This window comes from Pogoniulus pusillus, chromosome 9 (genome assembly GCF_015220805.1).
Source record: "Pogoniulus pusillus isolate bPogPus1 chromosome 9, bPogPus1.pri, whole genome shotgun sequence".
NCBI lineage: Eukaryota > Metazoa > Chordata > Aves > Piciformes > Lybiidae > Pogoniulus > Pogoniulus pusillus.
Genome location: NC_087272.1, coordinates 16,624,461 through 16,647,388, shown reverse-complemented (window position 1 = coordinate 16,647,388; position 22,928 = coordinate 16,624,461). Strand labels below are relative to the sequence as shown.

General features: G+C 39.6%; 1 long non-coding RNA gene across 2 annotated transcripts; it reads left to right on the top strand.

Moving 5' to 3' along the window:
- Nucleotides 1-638: 638 nt before the first annotated feature.
- Nucleotides 639-19,035, top strand: LOC135178119 (uncharacterized). 2 transcript variants are annotated; one of them, XR_010303363.1, is made up of 3 exons: nt 639-989; nt 14,890-14,990; nt 15,945-19,035. It is a non-coding gene; the product is annotated as an uncharacterized LOC135178119 (long non-coding RNA). The 2 variants fall into 2 exon arrangements; XR_010303364.1 differs by lacking the exon at nt 639-989 and adding an exon at nt 1,874-1,943.
- The last annotated feature ends 3,893 nt before the right edge of the window (nt 19,036-22,928 follow it).

Sequence of the window (22,928 nt, the reverse complement as noted above, 5' to 3'; positions counted from 1 at the left end):
TAATAACAGATTTCATCTGTAAACATTTTTATCCTTGAGAAATTACTTTGATTGCTGAAGAAGTGAAAAGGGATCACTTTCCATACCTTTTATCATTTCAAGTAGTTTTAAAAATTAAGTACTCACTGTTTCTTTTGTGCACTCCAACAGAGTTTTGTAACTTCCCAAGGACATCTGTTGTAGGCTAAATGCAGCAAACCTGTGCAAGTCTTTGTCTCAAACTGTAGTCATATGACTCATACACTAAGATCCAGAAATGTTTGAAGGTTCAGCTGCTCCATCTCCTTCCTTGCTGAAACACTGGCAGGGCATTTGACATTACAGGTGTCACATATAACTAGTAGAGTGAAAGTTTTACTGTCCCATTTGTGACTGGTGGCACTGCTTGTGAACAAGCTAAGCTTATCATCCTAGCTTCACAAGGTTGAAAAAGTGCTCTGATACTTTTATAAAGAGTCTGCCTCCCACTCAGAACTGAAGTGGCAGTTTTCTAAATGAACTCTTAGTTTTCTTTTGTAATCGCCTGTGATTCACACCCACATTTCGCAGAGATTGATGGCATTTTAATTGCTGGGGGTATTTTAGAATGGAGGAGAGAGGATGGGAAGAGGCTTGGGTAGAAAGTGGGTAGGGGTTTGGCATGTTTGGAAGGCTAACTGTTATGTGATTGCACACAGCTACAAGATCAGCAGCCAGAGCACCATCTGCGCACACAGCTTATCCATACTGCCCGGCTTCGACACAAAGGAATGTGTCAGCTCCTACTTTTTCAAATCGTCTGAAAGCCTCCATTGTGTTCCAGTGAAATTCTGCAGCCATTCCCTGAAGAGCTAATCCCTCTCCCCAGCATGTCCAACTGGCATATCCTTCCTTCAGCAAGAAGCTCTTCCTGCAGCACTGCTGTCACAGCTTGGAGCTGAGAAGGTTCAGCTGTTCTTCAGTGTCACCTCCCTGCCCTGTGAGCTGCAGAATGATCATCCTGGGGAATGGTAAGAGGTATATGATCCCCCATACAATGTAAAAGCTTCTCAAGAGGCTAGGTGTGGCTGTCCGTGGTGGGAATGCTTGCATCTGAGCTAGCTGTCCTAGACTTCCTTTGCAGTCAGGAGAGAGCTGCTTACTCTAAGTGGGGGCATTTAGAACTTGGTTCATTTGTTTCTAAAACAGATGCTCGTGTTTGGTCAGATGAATTACACCCTAAACAACAGCAACCATGTACAAGACCTTCTCTTACTATAGTGAGAACCTCAGCAGCTAGTTCTTTGTGCACTGTGGATAACTAAACTTCAGTGATAGAAATTCCATCTGTTACTCCTGCTATCATGAAGAAAGGGTGAGTAAATTTTCTCAGCATCAATATCAGGTCTAAATTCAGGATATGAGTGGTTGTTGCTCAGACCCTCTGAGGTATTTAAATATCTAGTGCCCATTGATTTCAGGGACACAAATTACACAGAATGTGTGCCTTAATGCTTTGTAGATTGTATTGAACTTGTCCTGACAGGATCTCTCTAGTACTCTTCTTGTGCACAAGGACTGGAAGGTTTGTCTGCTTGGTAAGTGCAAAAAAAGCTCTCCCCGAAAGGTTCCTGATACAGACTCCCTTTCTTCCAAATATAATTTACTATGTTTCAGAAAAAAAAATCAATTTGACAAGGCTAAAATTGTCAAACATAGGGGGGAAATTTTGTTATTTTCATCTGTAATCCACGACTGACCTCCTTATAAGTTCTGGTCATGTTGACAGTCTTATGTTTCCACACAGCTCTCTACATCTTTAGCTAACAGTGTAGATGATCTATGTTAGGTGCATCTGCCATTACATGAAGTTAATACTACACATTTCTATCAACAGGTTCCAGTGAAGAGATTCAGGAAAAGCAGATTTCTCTACAGGTTTCACAACAGAGTTTTCTCAAGTGACTGTAGACCACTTTGCTCCCGTAGGTCTCCACACATCTTTTCCTCACCTTGGCTTTTCTGTTACACACCAAAAAATCTAGTTTGTGGCTCTCACCAACTCACCCTCCTCCTTCACTCTCATCTACTTCTCCTTTCTTTCATTCCTATTGCTTTTTCCCCAGCATCCTATTACCCAGGGGATTCCATACACACATATTTCAGCTATCAATCTCCCCTCCTTAGGCTATCAGATGCATTCTTCTTTTTTCTAATAGCAAACGTTGTTCATCATCAGAAAAGGATAAATAGTGGTAATGTCTGTGGCTGAGAAGAAGAGAGATCTCTGTCTTTACCTTTGCCTCACCACAAAAAAAGAGTATGATTTGGCACGTTGCTTCTTTATCATTGCATTTCTCAGCAAGACAAATTTCACATGGTTTAGGCATTATAGCCCTGTTCTTTATAGTGCAAATAGAGCTGGCCTACTTAGTAGGAAGTAGTGAATATCATTATTGGTAATTAAGACAAATCCTTGGGTAATTTTTGATAGATGTTCTACTGCCTTATGACAATTCAAAGAAGTCATACTTATGAAAGTCAGATTTTGCCTTGTCAGAAGAACTGAACAAAATAACTTCGTTTTATATATAAATCTCAGGTCACCACCTGCTCTGCCTTCTGGGATCTGCTGTTACAGGAGACTGTGGAGGTCTTTAGTACCAGCATGTCAGAAGAGGCAAAACCAGACAAATTCCAGAGCAACAGGATACTAAAAGATACTAAAAGCAAGAGGCAGGAATGTGCTCACTGCCATCCTCAGTAAGGTGGCAGGTGCAGGAACATGAAGGAGATGGATTGCTGACAGATAGGATCGTAAGTTGTCTCCAGGCAGCATTTCCTGTTCCCACTGTTGGAGATGAAATGGACAATTAGTTTCAACCAGAAGGCCATTTTCTGTGTTGTCATGAAAGTAAGACCCTGTGCTTCTTTGCTAGAGCTTAAAGCTGCCACTTCAGAGTTATTTCCACTCATTTCATTTTGATTGCATCTCAGTAGGCAGTAAATGGTGCAGGAGATTTCTCAGATGAAAGAACTGTGTGGTAATTATCAATGGCAGGGATTTTTGTTGTTGTTCTTTTGACCATGTCATTTTTTTCTAGTGAACTTAGGGGAAATATGAATTCATAAAAAATGAAAGGAAATGAAAAAAAAAGTTAAATAGATATGAATCTTTTGTATAATCTCTAGAACTTTGAAGTTATGTAAATCCAGTTAAATAAGAAGTATTTTGAGGAAAGAGAATGAGTTAGGCAAGCACCAAGCAATTTTTTATTTTTAAAGGAGGTACTTTTAGAGCTTCATTCTGCTACAGTGATTAAAATTTCTGGATCAGAGTCCATTTTATACATGTGAAGAGTGTTCCCAGGTTTTCTGATGGTGTGTCTGTTGTATGGTGAGCAAACCATGTTTCTCAGGAATGAGGAGCTGGTCTAATAAAGCTATTGAAAGCTGAACATAAACATTGAAAGAAGTACCAGAAGTCCTGGAGACTGTACAAGCCCCTCTGCCAAATCATCCCTTTCAATAAAGTTCCCCTCTCACATTAAGGATTTCTTAAGAATCAAACACTGTACTTTGCCCTTACCTGTCCTCTTCTGCTGAACTTGTTTATCTTTCCCAGTCCACCCTGTTCTAAATAACCTGTACAGGAGAGTCCTTCCTATCTTTCAATATTTCTTATCGTTCTTTCTCCCAGCTCAGAGAAAAGGCTGAAATTGCTGAGGAGCTGTCTACCATCCCTGACCACAAGGTGGTTTTATGTTGCAGAAAATACTGACAGAATAATTAGTTTAAGTGTTGCTCCCTGTCTCAAGGCATGCTTATGGCTGCTTATTTATATTCATCAGATATCACAACAACTCAAGAAATAATTACCAGCTCACAGTTTTTATATCCATTCGCTGTGTCACAATGCAGGAAGAAGAACATTGAATCATGTCTCTCATACATGTGCTGTATTTGACCAAAAGGTTGAAATTAAGAGCCTGGGCTTTTTTTATTAGTAGTAATATTGTTTGGTTTCCCCCCTAGACAGTAGCAGAAGAAATCAAGGAGCAGGGAAAATTTCACAGACTGGTTATCCAGCATTTGAATTAATGGATGGCAATTTGCTCTACATATAATTTGCAACCTGTATGGCTCTATATATCACAGCAGTAGTAATAACCAGAATTAGTTATTCTCTTGCTGCTTTTAAATTCAATTTGCTGTCGCTTTCATCAGCCTTAACTTAGCTTGGTCTATTGTAGCCACACACAGGAGTCAAAAACAACCCACTATGTTATAATTCAGGATGAGAATTTGTTTCTGTTTAAAAGTGCTTTAAAATTCACTGCTTCAAAATTCACTGCTTCTTTCAAGCACTGTGAAATTTGGTGGGTGTGTAGTGGGTATGTTAGGATGTATTAGTATTGAAATCTGGGTTCAGATGAGCCGGAGATTGTTGAGGGACAATCCCTCAAGACAGACCTTTTTTGTTTTCTTCTTTGACAGGTTCTAATAACATGTTGCTAATGTTGTCCCTGTATAACCAAATCATAATTCTGATCATGCCTGATTGATCTCAGTTGCCTGACATCCCCCATTGCTAGAATAGAGGGCTCCAAATCTAACATGAAGCAAGCAATCAGAATTTGAATGGCTGTATTCTATAATATTCTGCAGCTAAACAGCTTGCCCAACTCCCACAACACTTGCAGTGATTTCGGCCGAAACAATTGCAGTTGCTGTCTGTACTTGTACCAGCTGCAAGAAGGACTGTGTAAAGGTTTCTAGGATGTGCAGCCTTACTCTTCCATTCTGTTTTCAGTAGCTTTTCTGCACTAGATGTTCAGGAAATATAATCATAAATCTTCCTCTGTCATCAGCCCAAATAAATCATGTCATTGCCATGAAACATGAAAGAGAATATGGTCAGGCTGCCCAGGAGCAAATCCAGAAGTAGAACAGTGGCACTTTTAGTGCTGTAGAGGCCAGAGTGTTTATCCTTCACATTCTTGCTTACAACCACCCTTGGGATCTGCACTGACAAATTCCCTTTTTTATATCCCCCAAGGAAAAAGTCAATAGCATCTAGTATTTAAATCACTTTTGAAGGCTCATTGACCTTCAGACTCTCAGGTCTGACTGACAGTATCCATAGCAGCAGTTGCATCCCTTGAACTATCATTGCAGAACCCTGGGTTAGCTTGCTGAAGTCAAGTGGTAAACACCTCCCCCTCTCATACTGTTTGAGCAGCACTGGCATCGTGCCTTAGGAAGCTGTCAAGAACATACACGTTCACCTTCCTGGTGACACCATGAAGGGTAGGGGGCTTGGGCAGTGCCTGCTCACAAACTCAGTAGGTTATGTAGGGCGTCAGTGAGTTTCTTACATCACTGTTCCCTATCTAGTCTTGATTCCAGTCTCCACTTATGGCAATCCCATCTTCAAACCTTAGGAAAGATCATTAAGGCTGTATTATCCTTACAGTCAACTGAAATTTGATTCTCTCTTCTCTTTGCTCTGCGTGAGCCCCAGGCCCCAGTTTTCTTCATCTGCCAATATGTATCCATTGTCCAATCACCTCTATGTTCCCTCCTTTGATTTCTTTTTGTCTTCTCCTTTGCTGTAGGACTGAAGAGATAAACAGACTTTTCTCACAGAACACACATACCAGTGCTGAGATTTTATCCAACTTTAAATCAAGTATAAAAATCTTACTCCTAAATTTGAAAGTTCTAAAAATTCAGCTTTTGATGATAACTTTGCACAAAAATCTTTCTCTCTTAATGATCTTTTCATTGCTCTTTCTAGTAACTTTTCTGTGATATTATTTTTTCCCCTAAATTTAGAAGGAAGAAATTTATTTGTAATTTATGCAGAGGCCATGTGGTATTTATTGCTACACAACAGAGAGGTTTGAAATACGTTGGTGAGCATATCACAAGTCATCTGTAAACACTTCACCTGTGGAAAATGGCACAATTTTAAGCCTCTTCCTAACTTACTGCAAAGCATAACATATTCTTAGACTCTGTTAAGATAACACCTTAGCATAGACCAAACAAACTGAAAGATCTATCTGCTCTAGGTTGTTAGAGAAGTTCACTGTGTCTGTGCTAGGTCAGGATCCAAAAAGCACACATTTTCATACACGTGATGGCTCCCATGCAATACCCCTGGAAACCTGCCAATCAGCTACTGCTGCACTGAGCTGATTCTGGGCAGAGCTTCTCCTTTCTGCAGTCTGAGTGGCATTAACCATTCAGTTGGGTCATTTCCCACATTCCTCTTTCAGGATGCCACTTGCATCAGCTATGGAATATGTGTTCTATGAGCTGCAATACAGTGCATTAATCCTCTGAAGGAGGACTCTTGGCCAGGCTCTCAGTGAAGGTGAAACTGTGTTTTATTTTTGGACTGTCATAGTTTAACCCCACAACATGGATGCTGAGCACTTGTAAGCCACAATTAAGGGATAACACCTTAACCTCTAATTTACAACCCTTTCCATACAAGGGTCTTCCTCCCAAATGCAATGCTTGAAGATGGTACTATTTGTAGTTTGTTTCAGCAATGATGATGGCTACTAAAGGAGACATATAGTGAGATAACTAGTGCTATTTGAATTCTCTGCATTTACACAGACTAACCCCAGATTTGCACCTCATCCCTCTCCCCAGAAAAAAAAATCTATGAACATGAACATTTGAAATAGGCTCAGGTGGATGACTTTAGCCACCAACAGTGAAATATGTGGGATACCTTGTCCTTCCAGCCTTTGGAAAACATGTTTATTGGAGGCTAGGCTTGTCCTTATGGACTCAACAAGACCATTTTAATCCCTTTCAGAAATGGGAACACTTGGCAGTACTTTGCATCTCTCTGTTATGTGGAGGTGATCAACATCCATAAAAATGGAAACAGAAACAATTCCACCAGACTAGGCAACATATCAGACGTGTTTATTGCACTTTATGGTGGCTGAGAAGAATTATTCAAACGAAAAACAACTTCAAAAATAATGAAAATAGCATGGTTCACTTTGGCACAGCAAAATGAAAAATCAAATAAATTATAACTGTTAAGCATAACACTGTAATTGCCTGTCTAGTAGTCTGCATTCCGGCTGAACTCCCACAGGATAACTTTATTTGGAATGCAATTAATTTAACAGATCTTTAAGCACAAAAGTATTTTAGATACCAGGAAAGACAAGCCAGGCAATACTGGTGCCTCTTAAAAAAAGACTGTGCAAACAGTGGTCTTAGTGGAGACCACTACCAATTCCTTTTTAAGCATACTGCACTGAGCTACAGATCTAAACGTTTTGCATGTCACTCTGGAAGGAGTGAGTGATCTGCCTGCAGTTGGCAGTCTGCAGCATGGAAAACCTCTGTTACACACCTGCCATCGTTCTTCATGGCAGAGAATCTGTATTTATGGATTCAGATTTAGAGGCTTATATTGGAGCACTTTGAAATGTTATCATCTCCAGGTGGCTGTCCTTTCTCTTTGCCAGAGGTTATTGCTTCTGCAGCAGAGACAACTGAATGGCTGGCACATCATGTGCACTGCCCATGTCCTGGCGCTTTGATTTCAGCTTACATTAGTAACTATCTGGACTACGAGCATAGGTGACAAAACACCTTGTCCTACCATCCCTGATGGACATATCTGCAGTGCTTCAGTTGCTTCTAAGTTCCCACAGATGTTGGTCAAATCCCACAGGTACTGAGAACAAAGCCTTAAGCCACTCAGGGTGCTGAGGATTGCTATAAATGCTGTTTCACATGCTGCACTTCTCACTTTTTGGAAAGGAGCAGAAGGAAGAAGAGAGTAGCTTCTGGTGTCACCATGACAGCAAAGATAAACCTGGTAATCAGGAAAAAGCTAGGCTCATTTAGACTTAGGGGACCTAGGAGAAGTCAACATGAGAAACTTTTCAGTTTGGAGTTCAGGCAGGCAAAATGCTAAAACTACCCATTTAGTAAAAAGTGTGTAGAGGACTTGGAAAACTCAGTAACAAGCAGTGCAAAGCCTAAGTTTTAAACAGTTAGTACAGACCTGTACAAACCATACTGTGCACCTAGAAGAAAATCCCAGGAGGCACCAAGCCAAACAAAAATCAGAAAGAAATTGTGAGGGACAAGTTCTAAACGGGAAATCCTCCCAGGATGGATGCTTTCCCAGTCTCAACATGGAGTCCAAGAGCATCACAGCCTGAAGCACATCATTCATATATTCACTTAAGTGAAGAGGAATGCAGCTTCAACATCTGTCTCTGTTCCACAGGGGAAGGACCAAAGAGTTGTCTGTTGCATGCTGAAGGGACTAGGTCTCCCCTGAATTGTGCTGTTGTGAGTACAGATCCCTTCTATTTTTGTCTGAATAACATGCAGTCTGAGAACAACTAGTCAGATATTTTGGTACTGAATTTTTTAATACCTCTAGATATTCTTGGCACACCCAGAGTTTTGTGAGGCCATACAACAAGAGACAAATAGGGTCTGCTATGGATGCAAATCAGCAGAATATAAGCAACTGAAGGTGAGGGAGCAGTTACTCCGAATTTCCAGATTTTATAATAGCAATTTAATTTTGGAAGTAGATAGCTTAATTTGTGAGTTGGATTTAGATTCCTTGGTGGATTAGGCCTTTTTCGATCTAGAGGTGTTTAAAAATGTATCAGTGAATGAGTGGGAGTTAGGGGCTTTGATGTCATATGTGCCAGTTTGCATCTGCAAGCACCTGAATACATTTCCAAGTCTGGGCCACAGTGAGTTCTTTGAAACATGCTAAAGTGTGAGGCTTTTCCACGGTCAGAAATGACCATCCTTGAGTAGAGAGGTTTTAGCATGGAACAAAAAACCGTGTGTTTAGTGACAGGATGGTCATTCCTGCACAGATAATAAAATTGTAGAAGATATTCAGACATTGTTAATTATATTCAACCCACTAAGCACAAGAATCATACAGAGAAAAGTCATTTGGCATTGACAATTTTTTGAATTAGCATCCTTAGCTTTACCCCATGTTTAGAGTAACTCCCATTGATTTCTGTTAACATAAGGGCCCATTAAGCTGTTAGATTCAGTGACTGGAATACTGTTCTTTACCTATGCCAGCCTCCACCTCCTGCTCCTGAAGCTTCTGTGTTCTCTGGAAGTTGCTGTTAAATCAGGCAGCAAAATGTGAACGGCAGCTACTGCACCAGAACTCTCCCTTCCCAGCAGTAGGTGTCACTGCCACGGCTTTATCTTAGGGGATGACAGCAGCAGAAAGCCTCATTTTCCACCATCTGGCAGCCCAGCCCTGTTCTCTCCCTTCCCTCCATCTGAGAAGGTGCAGCAGATCAAGGAGGACCCAGCTGCAAGGAAGCGCCAGCACTCTTGTGTCTTGTAGAAGTGGAGGTGTGTGGCTGCATGGAGATGAGTATTGAAACGAGGGGTATGAAGAGTGCAGCTTCTCAGTCTAGGGAAGAGGGGAAGTAGACAGGGATCTCACAAAAACAGGCATGTTGAAATACATGGATGAGGAGGGAATGAGATCTGCTTGTCCTGCCAGACTTCTACATCTCCCTGAAACCTTGTTTTCATCCCACTCAGAGCTCTTCAGACTTCACTGATCTCCACTTAACATCACTCCCTTAAAGCTGAAATCTCCTCCCAGTTCCACACACATATCTCTGAGGCTATTAGTGATTTCCTCCCACATCCTCATATCCATTCCTCCTCTAGCCACTAGCTAAAGGCTATAGCTAGAGACACCTAGCCCCTCTACTCTATCTTCACCAGAGCTCCTTCAAATCTCAGGTACCACCTCTAGCCCTTCCTCACCACTCTGGTCACCTTTCCTTTCCAAGGGCCGAGGGTTTTGTGTTCATTGTCAGGATGCCCCAAGTGAGCTCCACTAACTTCTCCAACCTTGCTCCTGGTGGGGAGTGTTTTCTCACCCAGCACAGACCTTTCAAGTGCTCTCATGTGTAAGTGCTCACTGGGGAGATCAAGGAGCACATAATCAAATCCAAAGCACTCTGGCCCAGTACCACCATTTACCACACTTCTCCCAAGGCTAGAACAATCTATACACCACTATTGGTCTGCACCCATTGGCAAAGGTTGTTATTCCAGTATTTCAGTCTTCTGTGGTGCTGTTACCCTTCCTTGTCACTGCTCTCTTAGAGAGAAGAAACCCATGATAATGGCATCCTGTAAAGTTTACAGGGCAAGTGTTTCTTCTGTATCTTGCCCTTCTGATACTGTCTTCTACCCAACACCAGACTTCAAAGCTAAAATGTAATGTTTTACCCAGTGACCAGCAAGAATAGGATTAATCATATCCTCACAATAGATGGAAGTTCTTTGAAACTAACCATTCTATTTTCATGAAAATCCTGATTACAAACCACCCATGTGTATTTTAGATGGGAATATATTTCAGGTTTGAATACCTACTAGTTATTATTAGGCATTAATACAATATTATTAATAACATTATAGTAAAACTTAGATTTGCTACAAATTTCCTTAGCACTTTGAGGTAACAGGAGAGGTTACTGATTAGAAAGATAGTTTGGCATGGCATGAGATGCAGTGTGGAATATGTAAATGACACTGACATAGAATAAGTAACCAGAGAATAAATTAGTGTAAACTGAATTTAACAGAAATAAAAGTAGACAAAATATAGAAATAAAGCAGAGAATAAAATTTTACTGCTGCTTTCTATCATAATGGCTTCACTAGAAATGCATAAATTGATTCCATTTGTAAACTCTTAAATCTCCTACACCAGATGAGCAAGAGCAACAGTGTAGAATTCATGATCTTTGTGACTGGCCTTTATCACCAAAGGGTAAAGAGCCATGACTTCTAATAGAGATGATTATGATGATGGTGATGATGATTTAACATCTCCAGGAGAAACTCAAGCTAAAGCTTCAGATTGCACAAAAAATATGTCACAGAAACTTAAGCATCTTTTAACATAAAGTGATTATTTTATATCCTCATCTTACTGCTTTCCCAGCTATTCACATTCAGGCTTTGAAGTGTCTGCTGTTATTCCAGCCCAACCATCGTTTTTTGTCCTTGTGAAGTTGCATAGAAGTTGTTTGGGAAATCAGCACCAGTGTTTCTGTGACTGATACGTAAATCAAAAACAAGTGGGAAAATCACAGCAAGCCTTTAGGGAGACAGAAAGGCTCATTGCGGCACTTGCTTGATGCTCAAGGTAAGATGAGCTATTTCTAAGGTGTCAATTAGTAAGAATGAATAACTGAGCTTATTAGCATTAGCACTTCAGGACAGCTATTTCAGCTCTCATTTAGGCTGGTAGTTACTGAAACCTGTTAGCAGAGCGGTAAAGCTCTCCTGCTTTCAGACCATTTCTATTGAAGTAGGACTTAGACAACACTACTAGCATGAACAGACAGTCTTTTCAAAGGGGCCTCTTGTAAAGATTAAAGAGCTTGATGTCTCTAGATGTCAGATATCTATCTCCTAAAGGTATCCTCAGCTCTGAGCTCTGTTTGTAGGCGAGCACAATCAAGAACTCTAACATAAGAAAAGTCCTACATTTTATTTATGCTCACTTACAAACAAATTTCCCAGATGCTGAGATTAATTTGCTCTGTTTTGCTAAGAGAGTAACAGTGGCATAAGTTTTGCTGAAGAAATAATGAAGTGAAAAATAAGAATCAACAACAATTACACTAATGAACAGTTATATAAAATCCATTCATTAAAAAGCAGGAAATGAACAGGATTATAACTCTGCAAAAATTTTAAACGTGGGAAAGGTAATACAATGGGCTGCTGGACCTCTTATTAGATCACATACAATGCCCTACTTGAGAGTAAAATCAGAGAAAGAAAATTATCCTCCTAAAAATATGTCTGCAGCAGAGCAAGGATTGACTTGGAGCTGCATGAAAAAGGTTTTACAAAACCTTCCCCCCAGCCCCTAAAAAAATATTAAAAAATAGGAGCTGACAGGATTCCCATTCAACCACAAATGTGAGCAAATGCCACTTGTTTTGTACATATTGCTAGAAGTAAGAGTGGAAGGTTATGAGGGACTCCTAGTTGGCACTAAGCACCGATGAAGAGGAGGATAAAATACTTCTATTTTGACCATTTACAAGACATCAAGCCTTATCATTACAGCCTCATATTGATATTAGCCATTTAAAATGAGGGAAATAGCTTATTAACAGAGAAAAGAAAAGAAAAAAGCCAGGGGGAGGGCCAGCAGTTGTATCTGCTGTGAACTAAGAGCCTGACTGAAATTCCAATGAACAGAATTAAGAATCTGACACTTAAGATGGATTATGTGACTACCAACCCCACGAACTCAGGAAGACTCTTGCCAGGTCCTCATTTACCTCATTTACCATGCAGGTGAATTAGTAGTTTACTGCAATAGCAGCAAGGAAAATGAAAGCAGTGCATAGCACAAAATGGAAATTGAGTATTTGTTGCCATATTTTTCTGGTTTGGCAATATAGTTACCAAATACTGGAGTCCAACCTGACTTTCCTATGGTCACAGATTCACTCTCATTCCCTTGTTTTGTTAATCCCCATAAACCTTGAAATTATTATTACTACATACGCAAAAAGCATCAAAAAATATGACAATGGTACCTTTGTGTTAGTATGCTTTTCTTACTAGCTTTGAAGTTGGTTGCTGTTTGAAGCCCTGTGTCCAGTTATGTTAGAACAGTAAAAAACAAATGATCTTGACATTTTATTTTAGCAGCTTGACTTTGCTTTGGCCAAACATGAAATGTTGGACTTCCAGGGTATGAACTTTCCCCACCAGTGCATGTTTTGGGAATAATGGGCTGAAAAGTTGAGTCATACCAGAGTCAGGGCCCCTTTACTGAATGAATCACATGCTCTCTTAGATGGAAAGAGGGAATAAAAATCTTGGCCTATTCTATATTCTGATATTTGAAAATATAAATTATTTGCTATTTAATCTGGGCCTCTTTCTTGTTTCCCATTGGAATGGGCTGGCCAGGGAGGTGGTGGAGGCACTGTCCCTGGAGGTCTTCAAGAAAAAGCTGGATGAGGCACTTGGTGCCATGGTCTAGTTGATTAGTTAGGGCTGGGGGATAGGTTGGACTGGATGATCTTCGAGGTCTCTTCCAACCTGGTTGATTCTATGATTAAAGATTCCTATCTTCATGATGCTCATGCTTTGTGAACCCAGTACGTTACCCTAGGTTATTTGGAGAAGAAGATTCATTTTGCTTAAGAGGAGAAAATACTGCACATTGGATTTTAGTATAATCCTAAATAAATTTGCATGTCAGCTCCTTCCTTATATCTCAGAAACTACTAATGTGTTTTCTCCTATACAACCAAGTAGAAATAATCCAGAGGGTGATCCAATGAGTAAAAAATACATGCTTCAAAGAGATATTGAAGAGACTAACATCTTCTGTCTAATGGAACAAATGAAAATGGGTGTTTGTCCAAGTGACATCCTTAGCACATGAAGTTATTATGAGTTGCTGGAGACAACGAGGTTGTATGTGCCCTTCCTACTTACCTCAAAGCAGCCACTGCCAAAGACAATGTGTTTGACTCAATGTATTTGACTAGATGGATACCACCAAGGAAAAGAGGTAAATGCTGTGTCCATGTGGGAGATAGAACTTGCCTTTGCACACTACGCTTGCATTCCTATAAACTTACAGCCCAGCACTAAGGAAACATTTCAGAAAGAAAAAAAAGGTTATTGAAAGAGTGAAGGATCAGGAAAGCTGAGAGAACTGACGAGGGATTCTTATCAGCACTGTTGCCAGTATTAGGAAAGCAACAATCTTAGAGGCCATAAGCTTGCGGTTTGTGTTTGCACACCTGAGATTTGGATTCAAAGTAGAATCCATTGCCTATGGTTTTGTAAGGCCTCTATTGTTAGGGAGCCAGATCATTCATTTTTGTATTGGACTGCTCGAGCTAGTGTTTTGAAATATCACTGGTACATTTTGGGGCGGATATGGTATAACAAAGTATCACATTTGGTGGGATACATACTAATTTTACCAGTAAGCAAATACTATCTGAATTAATTTTAGTTAACGAAATTGAGAATATCTCTGGGGGCTTTTGGGTCAATGATATTAGGGAAGAGGATGTCTAAGAGTGCAAAATTTTTCAAAAGCTCTAGAATTCCACCTGGAAGTGTGGGCTTCCACAGAAGTGAATTGAAAGCTGCAAGCAATTTGCACTGTTCTTTTGGAATAGGTTTTTCAAGTGTAATACACTAGGAATTTATCAGAGAATAATACTTATTCATGTCTAGAACAACACAGAAAAATCTAGAGTAAAGAGGAAACTTCAATTGTCAATGCCATGAAAGTACAGGTGCTTATTTAGTACTCAGCCTCCCTACATCACATCCAGGTAGTTATTTGAAATCCTGCTTTTCTGCTGCATGAGCAAGTGTGGTCAGGAAATCTTCATACAGTGCTCCTTTAACGAGGGAGTGAGGCAGCACAACAGTGTTCTCAAAGAGACAACAATTCAGTTCTGTGATTTCTGTGTGCTGCTCAGTGGGAAATGTACAAATCATGCTTTGAAAGTATGAAATAAAATAAAGGCCAAAGAATTATATCCCCTTGGTTAAGCTGCCAAAATTATTTGTGGAACTGAAAATCTCAAGAGCATAAAGCAATGCGGACTATGTTAATGTTTGTACTGGGAACTTTCCACTAGTAAATACAACAGAAGGAATGGTCATATCCATCTATCTGCTTAGTGACTGTTCAACCACCAAAGCTGCTACTTGTCAACTATTAATCTTCCTGAGGACAGAAAACTACTTTTGTTTTTCTAGAGGGCTTGTTTTTGGATTGTTGTTTGGTTGCTCTGCTGGTTTGGAATTTCTTCTCTTTCCCTCACTGTTATTTAAACAATGTTTTTCTTACAGATTTCTTACAGATATCAACAGACACATTTTCTTCTCAGTAATGTGCTCCTTTTCCCTGCAGCTCTACCATCAGCAACATTATGAAATTGCTTTATTAAAAGGTAGATACTTTTTATCGCTTCACATGTAGGTTGCAGTTCTCAGTTTGAAAGATTTACCAAGTAGAAAGCACAAAGATTAGCAGGGGAAGTTTTATGCAGCCTGGAGTTGGTGGATAAGTGAAAATGTGTATATTTTTTTTTTCCACCAAAAAAAATCCAATTTCACAAAAGGAGTGGTCTTTTTATTTGCCATTGCAGAGTAATAATAATTTTGTAGACACAGAGTTGCAATTTAAAAAGCATTGTGAAATCTGGACATTGTATAATATGTTCTCTTTCCAGATGGTGAAACTAAGTTGTCTAAACACTTTCCAGTATTGCTGGGGGAAGGGATATGGTGAAGCAAAACAAGGGCTGTGGGTATGAACTGAAATTCAGACCCCTGTTTACCATTAGCTTCACAAAGAGGATCTTCTCATTGTTCATTCCTACATTTGTCATTTATGACTTATACAAGATGGAATATAAAATAGTGTTGCATTGAACAGAATTATCTTGTTTTGCAAGTTATCTCTTGCTGCTGTGACATTTGGAGGATCTTATCATGTGCTGCAGAACAAGTCAAAGTGCTTAAGCAAGCAGCAATGCAAAGCAGGTGTGGAACTGCGTCTCAAGGATATGAACACTCGGAAGCTTCTATTTCTGAAAAGTTATGTGGTAAAAATCTGACTCAGGGAAATTATTTTTATGTTCTATTTTGTGGTTCTTGATGTCTAAAGAACAAATTCTGAGCTCTTCTTTTGAGCTCAAAAAAGCTGCAACTACCCTACACAGTTCTGAACATGTGGGTTAAATTCAAGAAGTTTGTTTTCATGAGAGCTCATATGACTCTAAACAGCAGAATATTTTTCTCCTCCACCACTTTCCAATACTGGTATCTTTAGATCAACTCAATGTAGCTGTGGATAAGTATTAGTTATGACAGCAGATTAATTATTATCATCCAACATGCAGGTGCAAAAGAAGCATGCAAAGGCAGGAACAAAAGGAGAATGCAAGAACCAGAAGAAAAATACACCTTCTTCATGGCCAGCATTTGAAATCATATTTCTTCTCTTATCATTCATGGTATCCTCTTCTTGATGCTCCAGAACTGCTGCTGCTGCTGAGAAAGATATTGCTACAAATTGTTAAAGTTAGTAATTTCTCCAAAGTAATCACCACATTATCAGGAATTGAAACAGTCTAATTATTTGCTGTGATGGATCAGCACTCTTGCATTGCGTAACAAAGGCGAGAAGAGAAAAAATCCTGTCACTGAGTTATCCACATGATCCCAAAGGAAGCGAGGTTCTTGTTTCTGAAGCTTGTTCATTGAAGAACAGAAACCTCAGAGCAGGAACAGCCCCAGACCTCCTTCTGCTTTTCAGTATAAAACACACTCAGCACGAGTTTTCACCTGTGGATGACATATTAAGTTCACTGACATAATGGTGCAGGCAAAAAGGGGAAAAGAATTTTTTTTTCACTTGCCCTCTTATTGGTAGAAGTGCCAGAAGTGTGCTTACCCTCATAGTGTTACATTTAAATCAACCCTTGTCACGAGTGACAGATCTACAGTCTTGTTTATGCTGCTGTGACTGCACTACATTTTATCTGTGAAAAAAAAATCTAGGTATTTACATTAGGAGGTAGCTGACCTGACTCTTGGTTTTCTTTGAGTTACTGGTATCCATTAAATCCAGGCATCAAAATTCTCAGCCCTGGTTAAGTTTAAACAGTATTTCTGTTCACCACCATAGGATGAAATTGCCATCTAAGTATAATAAAAAATCAGACTCTCTAACTTAGAGAAATCTTTGGAGCCTTGCTTAGCTGCTGCTTTCACTGTTCTAATGCTTATGTCTGCATAAAGCAGTGAGAAGAATAAAAGATGAGGGACTGAGTCAATACAGTTTTATCAGGCTTGTCAAAAGCTCCTTGTCCAAACTTTTTTCTTCTAAAAGTGAACTCCTGGGCAGCAGAGCTTCTTCCCCTCTCTGCAGCAGCCTTCAGTGTGACATGCTCTGTCATGATGTGGTTTTTCCCTGCCAGCACCATTGCAAGGAGGGTCATGGCCCAGAGGTTTTTATGTGCATGTGAATGAGGAGTCACATTTTTTTACAGTAACTACAGATATTTGGGCTCTTGCCACCACCTTTGATTTTGATGCAGGGTGTGCTTCACAAGTGGTTCCAGAAGAGAAAGTTCCCACTGGAGAGCAACAAGTCTGCATCTAGACTCAACCATGACAGGGCTGAGTCTCAAGCACTGGTACGTCTGTACTGGCACAGCAGTCCACAATGGGCTGAGTTTGCCTGACCCATTTTAGGTGAAGCAGCTCAAATGATTTCTTCTGATAGCAGATGCTTGTGCATACAATGGAAAAATGCTTGGGAAAAGCTGCATTTCAGTGCAGTTCTCTTGCTTTTCAGCAGCACATTTCATGATTTGAAAATCTTACCCCTTCAGATGTAGGCAAAAAAGGTCAAACACTGTTGTTTGAGAAGAGCACAGGAGCAAGTGCACAGCCATTTTCATTGCTCCATTAAAGAGTACTAAGGCTAAGGACAGGCTGAGGGAGCTGGGTTGTTCAGCCTGCAGGGAGACCTTATAGCAGCTTTCAGTACATGAAGGGGACCTACAGGATATTGGAGAGGGAATTTTTTATGAGGATATGTGGTAATAGGACAAGCAGCAGTGTTTTTAAACTACAGCAGGGTAGATTTAGATTAGACATTAGGAAGAAGTTCATTACTACAAGTATGGTGAGACACTGGAGCAGGATGCCCAGACAAGTTGTGGATGCCTCATCCCTGAAAGTGTATTAAGACCAGGCTGGATGAGACTTTGAGCAACCTGGTCTAGTGGAAGGCATCCCAGCTCATGGCACAGGGCTTGGAAGTAGAGGATCTTTAAGGTCCCTTCATTAACTCAAGCCATTCTATGATATGACATACTATGGTATGAGACAGAGCTGCAGAACCCTACTTCTGTCCAGCTGTGACACTCCTACTGATCTTCCAACAGCGGAGGTCAAGACCTATGAAGACCCCTCCAGATGAGCCCACTGTAAAAATTATACTGATTTTCCTTTGAAGGCAGGACTCAGACTGTGTTTGCAGAGAACCTCCAGTGAATTTCGCTGCTATGCATGTCTTAAAAAGTCTGAATTGCTCTGTAAAAGAGTGCCACTGGAAGTTGGCCTCTCTCATTTCTCCGCCACACTAGGATTCTAGTCCTAGATTTTATTCATTATGAGATCTTCCAAGAGGGATAGCTGTTTACAGATGAGTATTATATGCATAGCTTAACAACTGAAGTTTCTTACAAAAAACAGGTTTTATAGTCACTACCAAAGGCCTCTGTCTTTTAATTATAGTACGTTGCAGAAAATCACAAGAGAGAAACCATGATCTTCACTATATATGATATTTGTGTACATCTGGAACTATTATAATATAAAAATAAGGGTACAGATGCTGTTGACAAATAGTGCTTGTGTTGTGACAAGGTAATGGAGTTCTGGGAGAAATTAACTGACCCTATAGGCTACCACTGCTGCTCTACTACACAGTGCTGACACTTCAGAAACCACAGACTTATTGAAATAGGCCATAAAAACGTGAACAATTTGCTAACACATTTGATGTTGAGGTTGTTGTATTCTCACTAGGGAAGCTACGTAGACCTTTCCTTGATTCTATGATTCTAACCAGCCTGCAGCCTGTCAGCAAAGGTCTTTAGTTTTTGTTGTTGCTTTCCTCCTACTTGGTCAATTGAATCCTACCCTTACCTCCTTACCTCTCACTCTGCCTGAAGAGCTCTTCTTCTCCACCACAGCTTTTGCAGTCATCTCAGAGTCTGAGGCAAGAGCCTCAAACTTCCAAAATACCCTACAAAAGAAACCAGCTCCAGCAAAGACACACACCCACCACCTGTGGATGTTGTTGCAATGGTTACTGAGCCTGAGCCTAACCCTAGCTAGCCGGGGGGCCCACCAGGCCCCCCGGCCTTTGAAATCCTCCACCAAGTCACCCGGTGCACACCACAAGGACTCACCAGGGACACCAGGCGGAGGATCCCTTGGCCCTCAATGGGCCTAACTTGGAGCTACCAGCTTTCCTGGGGCAGAATATAAAGGGGAGAGGGCAGGGAAGGCAAAGTGGCCACACCTGGGGTGGGAGGAGACTCCAGTAGCCAGCTAATAGAAAATGGCATCACCTGGTGGCAACACATCTGATGTGTTGCAATAGGAGATGAATTAAATGGTGATTAATTAATTACAAGCATAACAGATGATAGCAATATCTGTCATCAAAGCTGATTACTTTATGCCCAGAACAAACAGCACAATGAAGATAGGTATTTGAACAAATAACGCTGGCTAAAGCACATCACTTAATTTATCTGCTGAAGAAGGCAATGCAGTGGCTGGCAAAATATCCTCTGTGTTAAAAGAGGAGGTGTTCAAAAAAAGCCTGGCTGAGGCACTTAGTGCCATGGTCTAGTTGACTGGACAGGGCTGGGTGCTAGGTTGGACTTGATGATCTTGGAGGTCTCTTCCAACCTGCTTGATTCTATGATTCACAATTCTAATGCTTCACCTGAGAAGGGAGATAGCAAATGTAGCAACTAGTCATGCATTTGATACACACTGTACAAAAGATTAAAATGCTTGGCCTTTCGACTGATCTTGTGGCACTCCTGCCATACTGAACTCATTTTATCAATTTAGCAATATTATTGGGAATCTATTCAATGCTTAGAACACTACAACAGAGCTCTAAGGATCTCTGCAGCAGTAAACATGGGTGAAACAGGAACTCAGAACAGATCTGTTAGAAAGAATAGACGTAGACCCTGCTATTATTTCTTATCTTTGTAGTCTTCAAAGTGGCATGAAATTGTCTGGCGGTCCTTTGCCATGTCTACTCTCCAGCATGTCTCTATGCAATCAAATCAACTCAACAGCAAACCAGGTTTTTCATACAGGGAATTAATGGTTAGACTACCACTTAAAACATGAAGAAATCTATTATAAATTCTTCTCCAGTTTCTGTGTTGCAGGAATAGAATTCCCTTTGAGAAAAAAAGGGTTGTTTTGACAATAACAGAGACACCCTAGCCAGGGTCTTATCGATTTAACTCTTCCCGTTCAGGATCTGAACTGTTCATCTGCCTTGCTGAATACTGCCTGTATCTATCCCAGAGCAACTACTTTACAGTGGTGGAAGATGTCCTCTTTACAGCCTATGAAAAACATCTAGTAACTTTCTAAATGTGAGATTTACTATTAAATATTTATGAGGATATTGTGAAGAATTGCAAGTCTTGTGAAGAATTCTGTATTTTGAATGGTTCAGGAAAATGTGTTTCCATGGCATTCACATGCCCATTTTGCTGATTGCTTTTGTACTGTCCAGAGTTGCTGCATCACAATTAAGAATAATCAGATCTCAATTCAATTGCCAGATCATAAAAGCAGGGAAAAGATCTTTCTTTTAAAGAAGCGTAGCGACAAGCAATTGAGACCCATAGGAAGGTAAAAGATGGAGTCATGCTCCAACAAAACAAACTGTGTGGCATTTACCTCTCAGGAATATGAAAAAATATCAAGAAAAAGGTGTTTCATGTTGACCCCAAATATGTTGTTCAACTTAAAAGGAAACTTTTTATTGCATTACCAACAGATTGTTTTACTTTTGGTTACATTTTGGTTTTTGGTCTCATTTGGTGTGTTTTTTTTTTTCTCTAATATAAGTACATTCCAAAATAGCATGATATTTCCAAAGTGAAAAGAGGAGAAATGGCAATAAATGTTAAACAGAAAGTCTCACAAATTGTCTTTAGTATCTCTTTGGCCAGAACTGTTCACAAAATTTACTCTAAATACGCAAATCTTGGAATGACTTGGAATGAATTTTTCCTCTGAATGTCCTAAGCAATGAGAAGTATTGTTTGGATCTGCTGTTCTTTTCATTTTTTAGGGGATTTACTTATTTTTTACTCTAGCAAGTGAAGCAATTTGTTAAATAACCTTCAATAATGCATGAGATATAGCAATTTCTTTGCTGCCATATAGTTGTCATGTTCCAACTACCTGTGTTTCTCTAATCCCTTGTCACATGAGAAACTAGAAATATATTCACAGCTGCATCCTCAAAGTAGGCAGTGTACAGTTCAAACAAGAGATCCACATAGGCACTTAAACATAAGCACAACTCAGCATGTCCAAACCACCACCATAGCTGTTCTGACGGTGTCTGATTTGCTAGAGCAAACACTGAAGTAATTCTCTGTTTGGAACCCTCTGAAATCAGTCATCATTTCTCCCTTGACTTTGAGACTCATTTTTTTTTTGCCTTCTATGTATCATGAAATCACAGAATCCTATAACATGGTAAGAATATCCCAGTCAATAGATATGAAAAAAGTGCCAGAAAACTCCACTCAGTAAATCCATGTGGAAATACTAATGGTTCAGAAACATGAAAAGCCAAATATCTTTATTCAAATATGAACTGTCATTCCTACAGTTACTCTTGAATTTTTGTATTTGCTTGCTTAGCATGTGTGCTTTCCCTTGGCTTTGGTAAACATATTGCTGCATTAGTGTTCTTGCCCTGGCATATACACGTGCATACAGTTGAAGTAATCTCACTCGCCCCAAAAAAATGTTAAAAACAGCTTTGCAGCACAACTTCATGACTTATTCATGAGGCGTGCTGTTTGCAAATGAGACCACAAAAAACTCACATCAAAGGAACTTTCTTCTGAATCACTTCTAGCAGTGCCTAATAACTTCCATGCAAAGCTGCGTATAAACATGTTTTACATTGTAATTGGGTTTGTACCTAACTATTTCTAGGTGAGTCAGATAATGAGCAATAGCAAAACTCTTATCCTAAGCTTCACATTTTGCTACTGTTTGCTCCTGAAGATACGTTAACTATGGCTTTTCTCTGGGGATCTGTCTTTCTTTAGAGTCAGACTGTGTGATGCTTTTACAGAGAAGATATTCTTCAACTTTCCATCCTTCCAAATTTCCACCTTAACTGTTTACAGAATAGAGTTGTACAGTTCATGAGACATTTTTATGTATAAAGCATATATATTTGTTTACATTTATCTATCAAATACAGCATTGTAAATGTAATTTTAAAAAAAATGAAAGAGAAAGAAAGAAAGAAAGAAAGAAAGAAAGAAAGAAAGAAAGAAAGAAAGAAAGAAAGAAAGAAAGAAAGAAAGAAAGAAAGAAAAGAAGAAAGAAAGAAAAGAAGAAAGAAAAGAAGAAAGAAAGAAAAGAAGAAAGAAAGAAAAGAAGACAGAAAGAGACAAAAAGATTTGTTAAACTTATCCACTGCTTCAAAGCATGCATATTTTTATCTTCTTTCTTTAAACATGCCCATAACTGGAGTCTCTCAAAACCAGGCAGTGTTAGTGTTTCATTTGCTCAAAAAAAAAAAAAAAAAAAGAGAGAGAAAGGAAGAGAGAAACATCATAAGAAAAGCAAAGATTAGCTAAGGTTTGTTTCTTAAGAAACTCAGTCATTTCTTACACAAGCATTTTTAAAATGCTTCCTCTGCATAACAGAGTTCTTAGCTTCCAGGTCAAGGCTGCCAGGAACAGTGAGTATGGATAGCTAGGGTCTTTTTTAAATCAGAATAAAAATAAATGGAAATAGTTCTACTTTTATGCAATACATTTTTTTCTATGTTTTATCTAAAGTATTTTTGAAATAGTTGCTTCATATGCAAAAGTATTCAGAAGATACTTCCCCATGTCTGCTCACAAGTAGTATAATAGTACTCAGATGGCTTCTTTCTGGAACAGTAGTGTTTCACTTGCTGTATCTATGTAGCCAGTAATCACTGTTGCTGTTATGATACTATGTCATAAATATACTAATTAAGGTATTTGTCTTTGAAGAGGAAGGTCTAAATCTGAAGAGATGTT